The sequence below is a fragment of the Chelonoidis abingdonii genome, chromosome 11, assembly GCF_003597395.2.
Source record: "Chelonoidis abingdonii isolate Lonesome George chromosome 11, CheloAbing_2.0, whole genome shotgun sequence".
Lineage (NCBI taxonomy): Eukaryota > Metazoa > Chordata > Testudines > Testudinidae > Chelonoidis > Chelonoidis abingdonii.
In genome coordinates, this window is record NC_133779.1 from 33,234,149 (window position 1) to 33,253,530 (window position 19,382).

Here is a 19,382-nt window from a genome sequence, read left to right on the forward strand (position 1 = left end):
GCCACCTCGAGGGCAGATTAACATGTCAGCAAACTAGCACGTGCCTGGGGCCCAGATTTGTGGGGGCCACCAAAATGCCTTGGATCCGAGTGTGTGTGTGGGGGGGGGGGAGGAGAGCAGAATGGCTGGGCCAAACCCGAGTGGTGCTGTGACCCCATGTGCCAGGTCTCAATGCCACTCACTGAAATTCGTCCCAGCCACCCCCGTCACGACCCCCCCAGTATGAGCCATCAGAATGCTCACAACCCCCCTGAAAGTCCAACATGCCCCCACAGGGGGTGTGTGCCCCCGCCGCCCTGGTTGAGAATCTCTGTTTAGAGGGTCAGAGCCCAGAACTGTGTGTTTGGCTAAGGCCCTGTGACGGGTTAATCCCCCTGCAGCTAGTTCAGTCCTGGCCAACCCCACAGCTCTGCCAAAGCCCCTTGCTCCTGCTACCCAATCGCCTGCCACCCCTGCCACATTCAGAGTCAGATCCAACTTCCCCCGAATTCATGGGAGAGGGGTTGGTTTGGGAACATCAGCTTCCTGGCAAGACTGGCTGAGTGCCCCAACATGTAGAGGTGGAGTCAAGCTGTCAAAATGGAGCTTTGAGACTCCCTGAAGTTTGATGTTTCCTGGATTCCCAGCCCAGAGGGCCATGGAGATTGAAGGTTTTGAATATACAACTTCAGACTGTTAAGTGGGGTTATTGTAGCTTCCCTGCTCAAAAGCTTCATACAGAATTGCTCTTAGACAGCTGTCAGGTACAGCTGTGAATGGGTGTCTCGGTGTTAGCGCGGGCCTCTGGGACTCTGCTCTCCTGGGTTCTAGTCCCAGGTCCGGCACAGGCTGGGGCAAGTCTCATTCTCCTCTTTGTACCTCAGCTGACCTGTTTGTAAAATGGGTATAATGCTGCGGGGAGGAGTGTAACCACTGCTCTCTGCTGGAAGAAATCAGAACAGCTCCCTGAGTGTCAGAGTATTTATCACGCTACCAGACATCACACCTCAGCTCTAGGGGCAGGGCCCTGTGCTTCTGTAGCTGGAGGGTCTGAGTTGTATCCCCTCTGCCACCAGGACATCTGGAGTGTCCATGGCACGCAGCCTAGAGAAAAGCAGGCTGGCCTGTGTAGCCGCAGATTGACCCAGTGTTAGCCTCCCTCTCCGGGGGATGGACAGGGTTAATTTGCATGGCACTGGCATGTGGACCCCTGCGGGGAATGCATGTGAGAGGCTGTGCAAAGCACTCTGCTCATGCTCCCCTGGGAGGGGGGGATGTCTCTCCCCTCCTGCTTGCTAAGGCTGCTCAGTGTCCCATGTGGATTATTGACTCCGTGACAAGAGCCACAGATGTGCCCCGATGGGCGATGAACCCCCAGGATCCTGGCAGCCAGGTCAGCTGTGCTAGGATGCGTCCCTGGCCCCGTCCCCAGTTCGCCATCACGGAGCGCTAAGCAGCACTCCAGCCTCTGATGCCGAGTGCTGGAGCCCAGCTGGGCTGCGGAGAGAGGCCTCCATTAAGTATACACAGGAACCATTCAAGCAGCCAGGGGAAGTGAATCAGTCAAAGGTGGCTGATTTCAGCAGTGGAAGCAGACTTGACTCTGCTCCCCACAACAGGCCCGTTCATCTGCCAGCTTTCCACCCGGTTTCAGTCTCCCTTCACAACCCTCCCCCTCCTGGCTGCCGTATTTATCGGGTTCACATTCTCACTAATGCCTCCCTTCCTCTGCATGTCTTATCTGGATCAGTCAACAGCATCTCTGCCTTTATCGGCCATCTATCTACAATATGTATCTAAGCAGCTCTCGTCCCTCTGTGGCATCTTCCTGTTCTCTCTACATCAGATGTGTCTCTCAGCAAAATCTATCTACTGTACTGCTGTAGCTACACCTTCTTTTAAAAGATCCCTGGGGACCCAGGACATCACTAGGCACTTTATGGTCACAGTAGGGATAGAATTTCAGCTTCTGCTCCACAAGCACTCGCTTCTGCCACTTGACCCACATGAGAATCTCTATAAGCACTATAGGGCTCATGACACACAGCTGTGTCTTTCTGATTCCATCCAATAGGGGGCAGCAGAGCATATAAACATTAACCAGTTCACTGCAGTATAATCTCTGTGTAGCAGCTCATGGTAGCAGTGAACTGGTGACAGTACACCAGTTGGCTAGAACTGCTGAATGGGATATGCAGTTTTTCTTGTTCCCCTCCAGAGGGGTCAGTAATAAAACAATGGATATCATGGGATTAGAGCTGAAATTTTTAGGCTGCAAAGGGTTTTTGTTGTTAAGAACATAAGAACGGCCATACTGGGTCAGACCAAAGGTCCATCTAGCCGAGTATCTGTCTACCGACAGTGGCCAATGCCAGGTGCCCCAGAGGGAGTGAAGCTAACAGGTAATGATCAAGTGATCTCTCTCCTGCCATCCATCTCCATCCTCTGATGAACAGAGGCTAGGGACACCATTTTTTACCCTTCTGGTAATAGACCAACCATTTATGGTACTTAGCCCACCATGATTTATCCAATTCCCTTGTAAACATTTTAACTATTCCCAGGCCTAATTTGTCCTTAAAAATCAAAAAAAAGCCTGAAAAACTGACCTGACTTTCTAAATTTGGGTTTTCCTGCCCCAGGACCTTCTATCTTCAACATGTTTCGTACACACACTCTCAGAAGTGTTACGTGACATTTTTTGCTGCACAACAAACCCGCGTGTTTTTGTAAATGATAAACGACATTTACTTTAACAACTGTTTTCTTTTTTTAGTAACAGTTTGACCTTTAAATGTATGTAACCTGTCACCAAAGTAGCCTGTGGTTACTGTCTGTGCAAAAGGAACGCACTCAGACCTCTTCAGTTTTAATGTAATTTTTTTTTTAACTGTAAACCCCACAACAACATTCAGCATGTTGCTCCTTTTGTGAGATGACGTTCCTCTGTTCTCTGGCATGGCCCGCCAGTGGCCATGTCATCTGTTAAAGCAAATCCCCCACCCGACAGATTTTGTGTTAGCTGGGCTTCTGGGTGTTTACTACTCGTCGCCGAGACCATGGAACTGATGAAGCGACGCCCTCAAGGCCATCCTGTGTGCGCCTGTAGTAGAATGTCGTGTGCGCTTGACCTTGACTGCGTGCGTGGTTCCAGGTTAGCGATGACTGTGGACCCGAAGTTGGGCCTGTTCTTTAATGTTTCGCTGGATACTGTCGGAGGTGCTATCGTTCTGGCTCACACCTCTGTTCTCTTGGCAACTAATGGCCGGCCCTGGTCTCCTTGGCATGGGGAATGGTCCTAAGAGACTGTGGAGAGAACCATAGAGGCAGTGACCTCGCTGGCCGGAAGAGGCAATAGGCCAGCAGCTGAGGGATGGAGTGGAGTTTAGGTTGAGGCTGGCTGGGTGACTGGAGAGTAGGTGCAGACGATCGTGTTGTCGGCGCTGGGGCCCAGAAGTGGACCGGCGTGAGGGGGTTCATGTTCTCTTGGTTACTTGCACGCCTCTGTTTAGGACCCTGTTCCTGAATCATCAATACACCTTATGTTTGCTGGCTGGCTGAAGAGCTCACGTCTGACTGTGATGCGGTCTGCTAAGGAAACCTCTGGCTATCACCATAGCCAAGCCTGCCTGTGGTGGACTCGCGCGGCAGCGCAATGCCGTGCCGGCATTTGCTGCAATGACTTCAAGGTCAGACCCAGGAAGGTGAAGCCGTGTGAGCTTCTTGCCCTGAAGACAGTCTGCTCCAAGGGAGAGAAGGCTCCCCAGAGTCCTGCCTGGCTTTGTGGGGAGCAGTTCCAGAGCATCGCCCGGGGACTCCGTTACAGTAGGATAAAGTGAAACCTTCGGCCTCCTGAAGGGCTGCCCCACTCAGACCTTTCACCAGTGCGACACACACACACACAAGCTATGTCTACATTAGAAATGTGCGTCGACCTACTATAGGTAGTGACTGGGGTGATGAATGTTCACACTACCCTGCTGGGGTCGGTCGTGCGCGTCCTCACCAGGAGTGCTTCCCTCAATCTAAGGGTGGTGTAGGGGGCTGAGAGTGTGGGTTCTCAGCTCCATTGGCTGCTCCCTGCCAGGAGCCTGGCTGCCCCACTGGCTCCTGGCGGGCTTCTCACCCCCCTGCAACTGCTTCCTGTTCCCTGCCCAGGGCCTCTCCCCTGCCCGCTCTCCACCGGGAGCGGAGCTGCCTTGTCAGTTTCACAACTCCAGCTGGCTTCTCCTCACAGCTAGGAGCAGGGTCCTTTCTCCCCTCAGCTCCCAGCCAGGAGCTGGGGACAGCTGGGCTGTAGCAGCCCGGCTTGAGCCCTGAAATCGATGAGACAGCCAACAGCTGTGTCCACACAGACGCTGTGTTGCCCTAACCTCATGGACATAAGCCTTACGCCTCTCCTGGAAGTGGAGTTATGATGTCCGTGCAGTGGGGCGCTTACCTCGATGGGAGAATGGCTGGAGTGTAGACACAGACATAACTAGGTGGACATAAGCTGCATAGTGGAGACCAGCCCAAAGGTATGAAGCAACAGTTGTCTGCTAAGCGATATCTGGTGCTGGGCAAATGGTCGAAGACTTGTTCCAACCTCTCCACTCTTGAGACCCAAACTTTGGGTCTGGTGGGAATTTCAGGCCTGGGTTCAGGCTGGTATTTTATTGCTGCCCGCGGGGCCGCCCTTCCGGATGCGCTTGCTCTCTCCCGTTGTCCACGTGACAGTTCGCAACGCAACACGGTCCTGATCCCGACTCAGCAGCCAGTGCAGACTTAGAAAAATCCAGGGCAACAGTGAACTCAGCCATTGGCGTTCAGCCCCACTAATGTTCTGTAGCACAGAGCGGGCCAGCGGTGCTCCCCAGGAGTTCCTGTCTCTGTATTTATCTGGCCTGGAAAGCAGGTTTCCAACCTTTTTCTTTCTGAGCTTCCTGCGCCCAGCATGCTATAAAAATTCCACGGCCCACCTGTGCCACAACAACTGGCTTTCTGCATATAAAACCCAGGTCTGGCATTAGGGGTAGCAAGCAGGGCCGTTGCCTGGGGTCTTGCATGGGGGCTCCCATGAAGCTAAGCTGCAGTGGGGCTTCAGCTTTTTGCCCTGGGCCCCAGCAAATCTAATGTGGGCGGACCCACTGAAACCTGCTCGCGGCCCCCCAGGGGGCCCCGGACCCCTCGTTGAGAACCACTGCCAAAAAGATCACTCACCTTTGCTGAATTTTTAAGCAACAGGATTTACTACCCGCTGTGGGAGGTGACAGGCTGATGGCTGTCTGGGAGACCCTCTCTGTCATCCCAAGTCAGCTCACCTTGCCGTTCCCCTGAGCAGCAGGCAGGGTAGGCTGAACAGGCAGGATCCCACTAGTTGGCCATCTCCTCCATCCTCCCGCTAGCCACAGGTAGACATGCACAGATCGCATACACAGGGGCACCCACATGCCACTGCACACAGGGGCTCGCACTCACATGAACACACACACACACACACACAGAGTGCCCTCTCCCCAAACACATACACCTCCCTTTCCATAGATTCACACAGAGGCGTGGGTGTGTATACACACACACACAATACACACCTGCTCACTCATCCCCCTTGCCAAACACACTCTCACAAACCCGAGACACAACATGCACAAACACAGTACTAACTCACCCCACTACCCTTGCACAAGCCCCCCTACTTCCCCCCATATATACACTCCTCACCTCAGCATTTGCCTCTTCCATGTCTGAGCTGCACTCAGCGCTAATAATATTTTCAAGTCCATCACCTCCAGGTTGACGATGCTGCGGCTGCTTTGTTCTCGGTCAGATGTGCTCCCCCCACCCTTACGGTGCTGCAGCTGCCTCGAAAAAAGCCTCTGACCAGGTGGGATTTAAAGATTCTTTGAGCTCGGTTAAAAGGGTAACGAAGGGAGAAAAAAGAGCCGTTTGCCACTCACGTTTGCGCCCCAGATCGCTTCATTACCAGGCAGCGTGAGTGTGAGTGTGAGATCTGTGTCTGAGAGGCTCAGCGCTGTCAAGGAGCTGTGGGAGCAGCAGGCTGGCCAGCCAGCACATTCCTGGACAGAGCCTCGGTGTCTCCATGGGCACTTCCCAGAGACGGCTTCCCTAGGAAGTGAGGTCCGCTGCAACCTAGCCAGAGTCCATGCCTGAAACACAAGCTTTGGTCTATGGGAGGCTGCAGGGAGCTGGAGCACATGGTCCCATCACAAGCACAGAACAGCACTATTGCTTGTATTAGGAAGCTGTCGTCATGGATTAGGACGCTCCTGTGGCAGGTGCTGTATGCACTCAGTCCAAAAAGACAGCCTCTGCCCCAAACAGCTCACAAGATGAGACAAGCAACAGCAGACGAGTCCAGACAGTTATTCAGTAGCTGCTGCACTTCCTTCCGAGTCTGATCTGCTGCCCCACCGTGGCACTAGAGGACGCTATGATGCCGGGGGGTGACTCAAGCCCTGTCATTTTTCAGTGTGGACTCAGCTCGAGCTGCAGCCCTGACTCAGAAGGTCGGCATAGCGCAGTACGGACGCGTTAGCACCGACATTAGACCCAGGTCCAGAGATTGCAAACCCTGCAGCGTGGACGCTCATGCGTAGGCTTGGAAACCCCTAGGGCACAAGCCTGGTGCCTGCAGAGCACAGGGTCGATCTCCCCGGACTGATGGGCAGGGCCTGGGCTGGTGTGGCTTGAGGTTCCACCCTTGTCACAGCTCCGAAGGTCGTGACCAATCACAGCGTGTGGCACGGCGACCGTGGTTTTATTACACGTTCTAGGATGAAGCCACTGTGGCAGGGAAGCTCTCCGGAAATGTAGAAGTTAAAACGTTATAATTTGAAAAGTCAGGAAAAGAGCAGAGGCCGGACGTGGCTTCTCTCCCCTTGGCTTCACTGGGTTTTGATTGGCCTTCCTCCGGCTTCTCAGTGGACACAGCCAAGCTCCCCGTGAAGCGGCCCTGGCATTTGTGCCTGTCCTGTGGCCTGGCCCTGACGCCTGGGTTGTGTGCAGCACGGACAGCCCCCTCCGCTCTCTGCAGGACCTCGGTCACTCTGGGCCTCATTCTGCTCTCCGGGATGCTGGTTTAGTGCTGCTGGGACTCCATGGTCTCCAGGGAGCTGCTTCTGCCAGGGTGAGATGAGAATCAGGTCCCTTGGCATCATGTTGATGGCTAAACACACCAGATGGGCCATGTCTCTGGGAGGCTCACCAGGCCTTGTGAGGGGAGGTGTACGTGTGGAAGGAGACATGCAGGTCCTGAGCACGGAGGGGCGCTCCCACTCTCTGAGCCATCTGCTGTGAGCACCGCCGAGGGTGCCAGTTTTTACGCTGGCTCCTGTACAGTGGAAAGGCAGCCACTAGGATATGGTCTGAGGACCTAGCAACTCATCTCACATCACGTGCCCACCATGGTATTCCAGCTCTTTCCGCTTGGAGCTGGATTCAACCCAGCAATCTTGCATGCAATGCAACAAGGTCTGGAGCTCCTTAGCGAGCCTTCGAGCCACCCAGTCCCTGAAATACACCCCCTGGTCCCTTTCAGGCTGGATCCAGAATGGAAAGTGTAACACCAATTTCCTTTTTTTCAGGATGGAACATTCCACAGCTCTTGTTACCAGGGGGCTAAGTGGGGCAGGAGTCAGCGACCCTGGGACCGGCCTGGCGCTTAATCCCTATTAGTGGGGAATGCAGCTCCCTTCATTACAAAACAAAAATAGCTGGAAATTCCATTCTTCCTTTCCCATACCTCCCGCCCTGCTCCTTTCCTCTCTTGATTTCTTCTTGAGGGAGGCAGAGGAGGGTCAGATGGGATGAAGAGCACAGGATGCACTGACCTCCAATACTCAGGACACGGAAAGTTGGGCCCCAGCAGCAAAGCTGGGATCTGGCACCAGATTTTCTCACTGTTCAGGTCAGGGTTTGACTTCAGCCCCATCTCTAATACAAGCCATGTGCTCATCCAGGCAGGAGCAAACCCTGAGCCCCGGCCACAGGTTCAAAGGTCTCAGCACCAGAGACAGGTGGAAAACATTTTTCCCGTCCCGCAATTTTTTTTTTTGAGGTTTCAAAATTGTTCCTGTTCTGCAGTGGGACAAAACCCGAGACCCTTTGAAGTTTTTCTGTGACTCACTAGAATGAGAGCCAGCCTGCAGCCCAGGGGTTTGGCGATGCACATGGGATGGGGGGGAACAGGCTCTACTCTGAGTCAGGCACATCCCAAGGGAGGGCTGGAGCCAGTTGGTCGTTGTAGGGTCTCTCACTGTGGAAGCTTTGCGAGGCAGGGTATGTCTTTTTGTTGTCTGTGTTGCACCAAGCGCGAACGGGGCCTGCTCCATGACTGGGGACTTAGTGACTACGGTCATTCAGCAAAGAAGAAGCATCTGTCTGCTTTGGACCAGAAATTCCATCCTGATCCTTCGAACCCAGCACGTTCCTACAACAGGTTTCGGTTTTGACGAACTGGTATTTGTTGCTGAAAAGCCATTTGGGGGTTGAAATATTCCCGATCGGCTCTCCTCAGCAGCCTGCTGGGTGCTACACTAGCGATGACACCCTACCAAGCACCCGAGGGTGTCAGTGGCTGCCCTGAAATGACGGGCACTGCTTGTTGCTGCCCCATGGCCAGCAAGGCTGGTCCATAGGGGCTGCAGGGCATGGCATTATGTCCTCCGGGGAACTTCTGCAGCGCAGGAGACCCCTATGCCCAGGGGCCAGTATTGCCATCACCGCCTCTGGAACGGGACATAAAACCGGCTAGCTGGCAGGATGTCCTGAGCGCCCTGGCAGAATTCCTGGCTAAGCTACCCCAAGAAGGGGATGATCCTGGGCAAACCTGGACAGGTGGAAACCCCTGACCCAAACTGAACCATCCCTCAAACCTTAAGTGCATCCCAGGCCTTAGCCCAAACGGAACCGTCCCACCCTGCAACCATTCATCTAATGACCAAACCAATCACACTCATCTCCTGCATTCATTGTCTCCAGGCACCTCCCCAGTCCCAGTGCCCAGTTGAAATCCCCTGAGTGCTGTAGACCCCAGCAGGATCCAGACTCTTGGGTGCACCCCCCCTTTGGAAATCCACCCAGCTCTAGTTCCAAGGTGCTGGCGTTTCAGGGCCAATCCCAGCCAGCGTGAGATTCTGCTCCTGGAATGTGACTGTGGTGAAACCCCATCACAGCCATTGACCATCCTCGTGGGATCAGTCCGGGCACCAGCCCCGGTGCTCTCGGCTGCATGCCATACTGCCCCCGGGGGGAGAGGCCCCAGGAAGCGAGCGCAGCATTGTGAGGCCTGGGGGAATGAAAGGATGGGGCAGGGTGGCACTGACGCCTCCTGAATCCGGAGCCCTGCCCAGTCCCCTGGGATCGGCTCATTATGCCAACCCCTGGCAAGCGCTCTCTGTGCTCCTCACCTGATCTCCCGGCGGCTCCCAGGAGACACTGGCATCACATTCTCTCCTTCTGCCCATCAGCGCCTAGGTCGCTGTGCCCACGACCCCCTGGGGCTGGGAGGTGGGGGCAAGGGGGGATGATCCCCATCTGCCTTTTGCACACAACAGCATTTCCAAGTGGGAGCTTTCCTCCCTCTAATACCTGCCTGATCGCTCACTATCTCAGGCTTTAGCAGTGCCAAAGGCAGACGGCTCATTGGCTGCAGGCCTATTAGCCTCAGCGTCCCCCCCCCCCCGTCTTCCTTTGCTTTCAAAAGGGAATGACACAATACATCTGGCTGGACTGCTTAAGCTTCCCACGTTCCCCGAAGATCCTCGCCACGGATGCAGCGTGTCACCAGCCGAGGAGTGGAGCCTCACCCCGCCCCCCAACACTGCTGTTCATTATGTATGCCGGTCCCATCCCATCCGCACAGATTGTGGTTCTGCCCTATTTTGTTCCAGCTAATACCAGGCAGGCTGCAGCGGCTGCTGTCAGGGCACTGCGCTCGCTCGCTCCCTCCACCAGATTAAATTGGCAGCCAGGAGGGGAAAAATGTATCTAGGGGGGGATTAGCAAAGGCTCCACCTGTTAGTGGGAGAGGAGAGGGACCTCCTCTCTTCTTCTCAAGCCTGGTGTCTGTTGCGATTCTCTGCTCCTCCCACCCCCCGACTCTACAGTGACCATAGGCCCAAATCAGGGAGCCTCCTGTCTCTGGATTACAGGTGGTCAAACCAAGCCCTTGCCCTGAACACTGACCTGAGGCCCTACCCCCAACCTGCACCCCAAATGCAATCTGACCCTCTGCCCCACTTCAGCAGCAAACCCCCAGAACTTTCCTTCCACATGCAAACTGGGGGGTCCAAGCCCTTGCCTCAAAAGCATGCTGCCCATCGCCCCTGAAACTAGCCCCCAAACAGCCCCCTCCTGATCCTGCGCTCCAAACCACCCCCCTTTGCTGGGGTTGGAAGCAGCTCAGATGCCAGAAGAACATTTCCCCTTCCCTCTCATTTCTCCTGGCTTTCCCCACACACCTGGCAAGGGGAGGGTCTCGGCACTCAGGCTCCAGCCCAAGTCAACACTGCTACGTTCACCTCTGCAGCGTAAGCCGGAGTCAGTTGACCCAGGTGCTGAGACTTGCTGTGTAGACATCCCCAGTATGTCTCCCCCGGCTGCAGCAGAGAGAGCCCAGGCTGCTCAAATCGACAGGCTCCTGAGGGCTGGGGATACTGTGGAGGAGCAGCCTGACTTCTGGCTGCTTCCCCGAACGGAGTCTCCCCTTCACCAGCCGGGTCTGGCTCTGAATCAGGCGTGGGATCCAATTTTCACAGCAGGGTCCCTAGCTCAACAACGGGCCGATTCAAAGCCCCCAACCTCTGGGACCAGCTCCAGATCTCGCGCCAGGCTCCTGGTGAGCGTGTGTGCGTGAATGGAGGGAAGCCAGCTGTCTGCAGGGCCAGTGCAAGGATATTTTGCGCCCTAGGCGAAACTTCCACCTTGCGCCCCCCCCATCCCCTCCCCTCCCCCCAGAGCATTGCTTATTATAAACTTTCAAAAATGAATACTGCGTAACGTGGCATTGTTCACGTATACTTCCTTCCTTCATTCTTTCATATGAAAATCTACTACATTTTCTTCTACCTTTAGAATATCCAATTATTGTTATTTATAAAATTTATAAAATTAGAATGGCGGATACTCTGTCATGCAACAACAACTCACAATATCAATATGACAAATTTCAACAACCTACGCACACATATTCGCACATGACGAACATATACACTCAAATACTTAACATACACACGCAACTGACACAAAGTATTAGTGAAATGATGCAGCAGCAATTGTCAGAGTCTTAGATCTGAAACAACTCAACAAAAGTAGTTAGCCTCAGTCGACAACTTCTGAAAACTAGTAAACTTGGCATTATAAACAGCCTGTCAGAACGGGTAATGGCGGCGCGTGATGAGAAAAATGACATCATCGCCACTTTGTACCGTACGGAAGCAGCACGCTTGTGCCCGCAACGCAGAGCTGCCATAGGCTATGGATGTAATGTACGCGAGAAGAACGACAAGTTAAAATGCGAGTTCGATGACGTTTCTCTTTTCTTTGGTCATTCGTTTTCCAGCGATAGTGTAAAAAAAAAATTTGGGGGCACTGCTTTTTGGTGCCCCCAAATCTCGGTGCCACCGCCTAGTTCACCTAGTGGTTACACCGGCCCTGAGCGTCTGGGGAGTCTTTCCTCCCGAAGGCCCAGCAGCATGGCTGCTGCCCTGAACGCAGAGGGACATGTGCTGTCGGGACCCTGGCTACAGGCAGGGAGCCTGTCTCCCCACTGCCCAGCATTTGGAGCATCCTTGGGGGGGGGGTCCATGGCGGACGGGTCGAGGGCATCCCGGCCGGAAAGTGATGTGCTGGATGCCTCCTGGCCCCTACCAGACTTTCCAGTTGCACTAGCAGAGTCAAGGCCAAGGCCCACCAGCCCTCCCACTGTAACGTGATGCCCCAGCAGGGTCAGCAAGACTCTCCCCGCCCCACTGGGTATTCTGCACCATTCCAGTTAATATGTTTCATCTGCCTTGAACGCATCAGATTTGGGCCCCTGCTGGGGTGGGGCCGGCTGGCCCGCGTGGCCTTTATTGTAAGTGTAAGGGTTTCGCGTGCAGGGCAGGTAACCCCTGGTCATGGGACAGGCCCTCGGTCAGGCCCAAGGAGAGGCTTGGTAGGCGGGGGGATGCGATCTCCACCCGATCCTGACGGTAGGGAGGTTGACTCCGCTCTGTTCGCAAGATGAGCCCCCTTTACAAGCACAGCGGAGGTGCTGTTGGCCATTACAGCGCATGACACCGACGGGAGAGCTCTTTCGCGCCTTAGCCCTGAGCAGTCGCTGCCGAGCCGCCAAGGGCAGGGACATTCAGAACGCTCTGGCACCAGCAGCAGACGTGGTGACATCAGCTTTGGTGCTTGGGGCATTGGGTGGGGGTGCACTGCCTCTGCCTGAGCAATCTACCAGGGAGGAATTTTTTCATGGCTCATAACTGGCGCCTTTCTTCATGCTCATCAGAGTCTTGTCCCTCCTGATCCCATTCCCCATCCCAGCTCCATCCCCTGCTGCGCATGTCGTCCATGTCCACTCACCTTCTGCCCATGTCCAGCCCTGCTCATGTGTCGACATCTCAGCCTCCCCGTTCCATGTCCCCACTCTCATGCCACTCGGCTTCCATGTTCGCGACTTCAGTCCCCCGTTCCATATACCAATCTCAGCCCACACCCGACTCTATATTTCCCATCTCTTCAGCCCTCTTTACGCTCCATATTCCCACGTCCCAGCCCCCCGCTCCCATAACCCTACGTCCCCCGCCCCCTCCGCCTCCTATATCCGCCCGCACGGCCCAGTCCCACACCCTCCGCGTCATAACCCACATCCCAGCCCCCCTGTTCCATATCCCACGTCCCAGCCCCCCCTGTTCCTATATCCCCACGTCCCAGCCCCCTGCCACCAGCCCCTTGTCTTCCATTTCTGCTCCTGAGCTTGCAAGGTCTTAGTCTGCTCGCTCCCCAGCTTTCAGTCTTGCTCCTGAAGCACTGCCTCTGATCCTCTCCTCGGGGAGCAAGCCCCCCCATCCAGCACACTGCACTCCCCCCGCTCTGTCTATTTCCAAGCACTTGGAAACATGAGACTAATTACACTAATTAACACAAACAGAGACTCTTGCCCTGCTTGCCCCCTTGGCTGCTTGGAGCTTCTCCTGGCACGCGTGACAGTGCAGAGTTGGCGGGGGACAGCCTCCAAAGCCAACCCTGCACCCTGAAGGTAGGGTGTCAGGTAAGTGCATGCAGGGGCTGAGCTGTACGTCCCTGGCATGATGTCACCGGCTTTGGATATAGGTGATGGATTGAAGGCCCATCTGCTTCTCCCTGCCTGCCCCGTGCGACCCAGTTAAAGGCCCCCCCCTCCCCCCGCAGAGCACGGAGGTGTCTCTGCTGCTTGTGCCATTAGTGCTTTCTGAGTACTTGGCAGTGGCAGTGTGATGCTGTCCGACGGCGCAGAGCTGTGAGGTGCAGCCCCCCTCCCCGCAACAGCCCCAGCCCAAGGCCACTCACTTTCTCCTCCCACTGCAATGGGCAAAGCCACCGACTGTCCGGACCGCTGCACGGTGGGGATGGCGAACTAGCACATGGAGCCACACTGCAAAACTGGGCCCACTCTCATGAATGCCCCAGAGCAGATGCGCTGCCATATGCTCAGGAAGGGAGAATGTGGGGGAGCGGGAAGGGGAATCAGCACCCAATGAGATACTGAACAGTATATGAGACAGAGCGAGAGAGAGAGAATGTCTGTGGATAGATAGGGGGTGGATGGGGATATAAGATAATAGAGGGGGTGGATGGGGATAATAGCATAGATAGATGAGGATAGACAGATAGATAGATAGGAGGGGGTGTAATGGGATAGATAGATAGATAGATAGAGGGGGTGTATGGGAATAGATAGATAGATAGATAGATAGATAGATGGGTGGATGGGGATAGATAGATAGATAGATAGATAGATAGATAGAGGGGGTGTATGGGGATAGATAGATAGAGGGGGTGTATGGGGATAGATAGACAGATAGAGGGGGTGTATGGGGATAGACAGATCGATAGACAGAGGGGTTGTATGGGGATAGATAGATAGAGGGGCTGTATGGGGACAGATAGATAGAGGGGGTGGATGGGGCTAGATAGATAGATAATGTACACAGAGAACATGAAACAATGGGTGTTACCATCCACACTCTAACGAGAGTGATCAGTTAAGGTGAGCTATGGATAGAGAGGGGGTATGGGGATAGATAGATAGAGGGGGGTATGGGGATGGATAGATAGATAGAGGGGGTATATAGGGATGGATAGATAGATAGATAGAGGAGGTGTATGGGGATGGATAGATAGAGTGGGGGTATGGGATGGATAGATAGACAGATAGAGGGGGTGTATGGGGATAGATAGACAGACAGACAGACAGACAGACCCCAATGATTTTCAAAACTGGTTAGTGCCCAGCAGCTCCTGTTGAGAACAACGGGCTCTTTTGAAAATCTGGCCACAAGTGACTCCGTGCGAGGATCAGCGTGTTTGCAGCCAGCTGCTGCCTTCGGCTGAGGGCACATGGCTCCAGCGAACCCTACGAGAGCTGCACTTGAGCATCTGTTGTCAGGGTTTGGCCTCGGGCGCCGGAGAGCCGGAATGAATGACTGAGCCGCATGTGGATGAAAACATATGTGTGTGGCTGGCTCTGTCCTTGGGAACATGGCGCCTGGGCAGAATGCGCCAGCTTTTATCGGCCCTACCAATAAGCCATTCCCCAAGCTCTTGGGACCGCAAGGAAAGTTTCTGCCCACCCATAGCGCTGGCTAAGTGTTTATTTCCAGCTTGAGGCGATATACAGAGTGGTGCCTCGTAGCACAAGATCTAACATCTTGGCTGGGCTCATCCTCGCGGTGGCCAGTGCCTTCTGCTCCCCGTGCTGCCACCGCCACGCCGCTAGTGTTCGCGCACACCCAGCCCTAGTGACAGAAAGGATACTGGCCGGCACACTGCCTCTCTATCCCCCTCGCTGAACTTCAGAGGGACTGCCACTTCCGCAGGCACCTGAGAGCAGGAGCGGGAACGCTGGTTTAATAGCTCAGCTCAGGATGGTCATTCTAACAGGGGCACTCCCCAGTCCCGAGTCCAGCACTGCGGCAACAGGCATTGGTGACGCGTTCCAGATCCTGGAGCAACAATCCTTTGCTCTTCTCTAGCACTTCTCTCGGGAGCTGCATTTTATAAACAGGGAAACCGAGGTACAGACAGATGACGCCACTTCTCCGATGGCCAGGAAGCAAGTTAATGGCAGAGCCTGAGTCTCCTTCTTCTCACTCCTCTGCTTTAACCACAGGACCAGGCTGCTGCTGCAGGATTTGAACCCACCATTTTCCCACTGTTACCACTTAAGCCCAGGTGAAGGCCTCACAGCCTGATCCCAAGCACTCAGACACCTGGGACAGGCACCCCACTGCCCACGTCACGCCTCTCAGGCTGGGCAGCTCAGTGGCATGACTGTCTGTCCTTTCGTCCTGCTTTTCTCGGATAATAGAGGTGATGCTTTTAATGGGGAAATGATACAGCCATCTTTGTGAAGAATACATCTTTGTGAAATCTCGGTGGATAATTTCCAGGCCTGATCCTATTAGACCAGCCAACTGATTCTCCAGCAATAAACCCCTTGCTCAGAGTAATTTGGGAGTCGCAGGAGATTAGCTTCTAAAGACATTTTATGTATCTTATTTCTGTCACAGTTCTCCTTTATAATGAATTGAACTGTGAAGGAACTGATGATGCATTTTTGCATGGCTGCAGCCTGCGGGAGACAGATTAGCAGCCAAGCAGGGCGTCAAACTGAGTTTCCTTCTGAGTGGAAGACTGGGAGGGACTCTTTGGATTTGGCCTTTGGCAGGGATACCTGTGAAGTGGCTGTTTCCTATGTTTTTCAGCAGCCAGCAGGGGATGTTGTGTTAGGAACTTAATTTGCCTCTGTGCCCCATGCTGCTTTTCTCCCCTTCAACCAGGCAGTTCCAACACAACCCACCAGAAACCCCACTCCCAGTTCTGGACCAAAATCTTTGGTTGGGAACCCTGGCTGGGGAAAAAGTAAGTGGTTCAGGCCCAGGTTTGGGGACGGAACCAGTAGCAGCACAGGTGGCCAAGGGGAGGCAGACATGGAGCGGGAGCGAACCAGCTTCCCTTTGCTGGGGTGCCAGGGTTAAGGACTTTGATGCAGGCAGTGGGGTGGCGTCAGAAGGGGTCATTTTTAAGGCAAAGTGATGGAGCCGGGTGTGTGAGGGTGAGTTAAGGGGCTACAAGGCTTATGAGGCCATGCAGCTCTTGACAAATGTGACCGAAAGCAGCTACCCTACTCCTTGCTGCAGGCATTCAGTTCTGCTCTCCTCGCCTTGTTCATGTTACGTAGCCACTAGAGCGATGGGTGCTCAATAAACACATTTGAGAAGAGGGTTTCCCGTGTAGATAGGTGGATGGATGGATGCATGGTGATGGATGGATGGGCACATACATAGGCAGAGAAATAGATGGATACCTGCAGTGAGGATGGCTGGGTATACATGATGACAGACAGACCAGGCAGTCTGGAACACAGAATCGTAGAACCATAGAGTTAGAAGGGACTGCAGGGTCATCTAGTCTAATCCACTGCCAAGATGTAGGATTTGTTGTGTCTAAACCATCCAGGACAGATGGCTCCAGCCTCCTTTTGAAAACCTCCAGGAAAGGAGCTTCCACAACCTCCCTTGGCATGACAGACACATCAATAGATTGATCTGTTTATCGAGATCAATCATAGATAGGAGCATATGGGGATGGATAGATGGATAGGTAGGAGTGTATGGCAATGGATAGATAGATACGAGTGTATGGGGACTGATGACTAGATGGGGGTATAGCAGGATAGATGGGGTGTGTGGGAATGGATGGATAGATGAAGTACAGGGGGATAGATGGATAGACATGAGTGTATGGGGATGGATGGATGGACGGGGTATATGGGGATAGATGGGGTGTATGGAGATGGGTGGATAAGACAGATGGGGTGTACGGAGATGGATGGATGGATAGATGGGGTGTATGGGGATGGATGGATAAATAGGAGTCTATGGGGATGGATGGATGGGTGGATATATGGGGTATATGGGGATAGATGGGGATGGATGGGTAGATGAGGTGTACGGGGATGTATGGAGAGATGGGGTGTATGGGGATGTATGGAGAGATGGGGTGTATGGGGATGAATGGGGATAGATGGAGTATATGGGGATGGATGGATGGATAGGGTGTTCGGAGATGGATGGCTAGATAGATGGGATATACGGGGATGGATGGATGGATATGGGGTGTACGGGGATAGACGGATGGATAGATGGGGTGTATGGGAATAGATGGATGGATATGGGGTGTATGGGGATAGATGGATGGATAGACGGGGTGTATGGGGATAGATGGGGTGTATAGAGATGGATGGATAGACAGATGGGGTGTATGGGGATGGATAGATGGGGTGTACGGGGATGGGTGGATAAATAGGAGTGTATGGGGATGGGTGGATATATGGGGTATATGGGGATAGATGGGGTGTATGGGGATGGATGGGTAGATGGGGTATATGGGGATGGATGGAGAGATGGGGTGTATGGGGATGAATGGGGATAGATGGCATATATGGGGATAGATGGAATGTATGGAGATGGATGGATAGGTGGGGTGTATGAGGATGGATGGATGGATAGATGGGGTGTTTGGGGATGGATGGATGGATAGATGGGATATACAGGGATGGATGGATAGATGGGGTGTTCGGGGATGGATGGATGGATAGATGGGGTATATGGGGATGGATGGATAGATGGGGTGTTTGGGGATGGATGGATGGATGGATGGATGGGGTATACGGGGATGGATGGATGGATGGATGGGGTGTTCAGGGATGGATGGATAGATGGGGTGTTCGGGGATGGATGGATATGGAGTGTACGGGGATGGATGGATAGATGGGGTATACGGGGACGGATGGATGGACAGATAAAAATTCTGCAACTAGATGCGTTAAGAATTGACAAAAGCTCATTCCCTGAATTGTGGCAGCAGCACCATTAAAAAAAAATGTTGTTTTCCTCTTGGTTTGTGCTTCCCATTGTGACAGCTGCCATCAAACTGCAGCACTATCTTCCTGGCCAGAAGCCTCTGCTGGGCCCTCTAGAGCTCTGGCAGCAGGGCCCTGCTGGGACGCCGGGGCCTGCCCGGTGCAGAAGTGCTTGGTTCTTGCCCTTGGGTTTATTTGCCAACCGAAGGGCTGCGTGAGGCCGTGGCAGGGGTGGAGAACCCATCTATGCATCACAACTAAAACCAGAGGGGACGCTGCCGCTTCCACAGAGAGTCTGGACTTTCCTATGCAAGAGACTTGCCAAAGGGATGTGCGGTGGGGAGGGGGACTGATGGGAGTTGTAGTCCTCTGCTCAGCAGAGCCACCACAATGCACATGAATGCAAGCACACGCACACACACACACGAAATGCACACACCATGGGCACACAGAATGCAAACATAAACCTGCACTCAGATACAGAGCCCAGCCTGCAATCCTTAGACCCACAATCCTGTTGATTTTGATGGGATTGCACACACGCATAAGGTCTGCAGGATCTGGAACCAAATACACTTTGCACAGGCTGGTCCCAATCCTCCTCTCCATGTGATGTCCGCTAAATCTTCCGATTTCAAAGCAGTTACTTTTCATTTACACCACGATGAGACAGACGAGAACCCAGCCAACAGAGTACAGCAGAAATGAGGGGCGGCAGGAGGTAACTGGACCACGTTACCCTTCTCCCTCTGCGTGGGGTGTTTCAGAGCCTGCTGTGGAGTCATTTGCCATTTCATTGTATCCATTATAAAGGGGAGCGATTTACAGACCCTGCCTTCTGTGCTAGCTGTTGATTTCTCTGTTGCATGCATAATGGATGAGCGTTTGGTAACTGTACTCCAGTTTTGGTTACCGCTTTGACCAGGTGATCCTCGTAACAAAGCATTGAATGGGCTTGGATTATTTTACCTGGTTCAGTGCAGGGCTCAGAAAAAGGGCTGCCGACAACACCTGGGCAATCTTTAGGTCCCTGATAACAGAGCAAAGGCCACAGCAGCACCTCACACCGTTCGCTGGAGGAGGAGAAACTAAACCAACATCCTGGCTCGAGCTGGTCACAGGAGCTCCCATGGCATTTTTCAGAAGGGATGGGGCATGAACCTGGGAGTCCTGGATAAATTCCAACTTGGGTAATTACATTCTGTGATCTAAATTCCTCCCGGTGGTTTGAAGTGGATACAGGATTCTTCTCTGCTTCCTCACCTGACCCAATGCCTAGCATGACTCC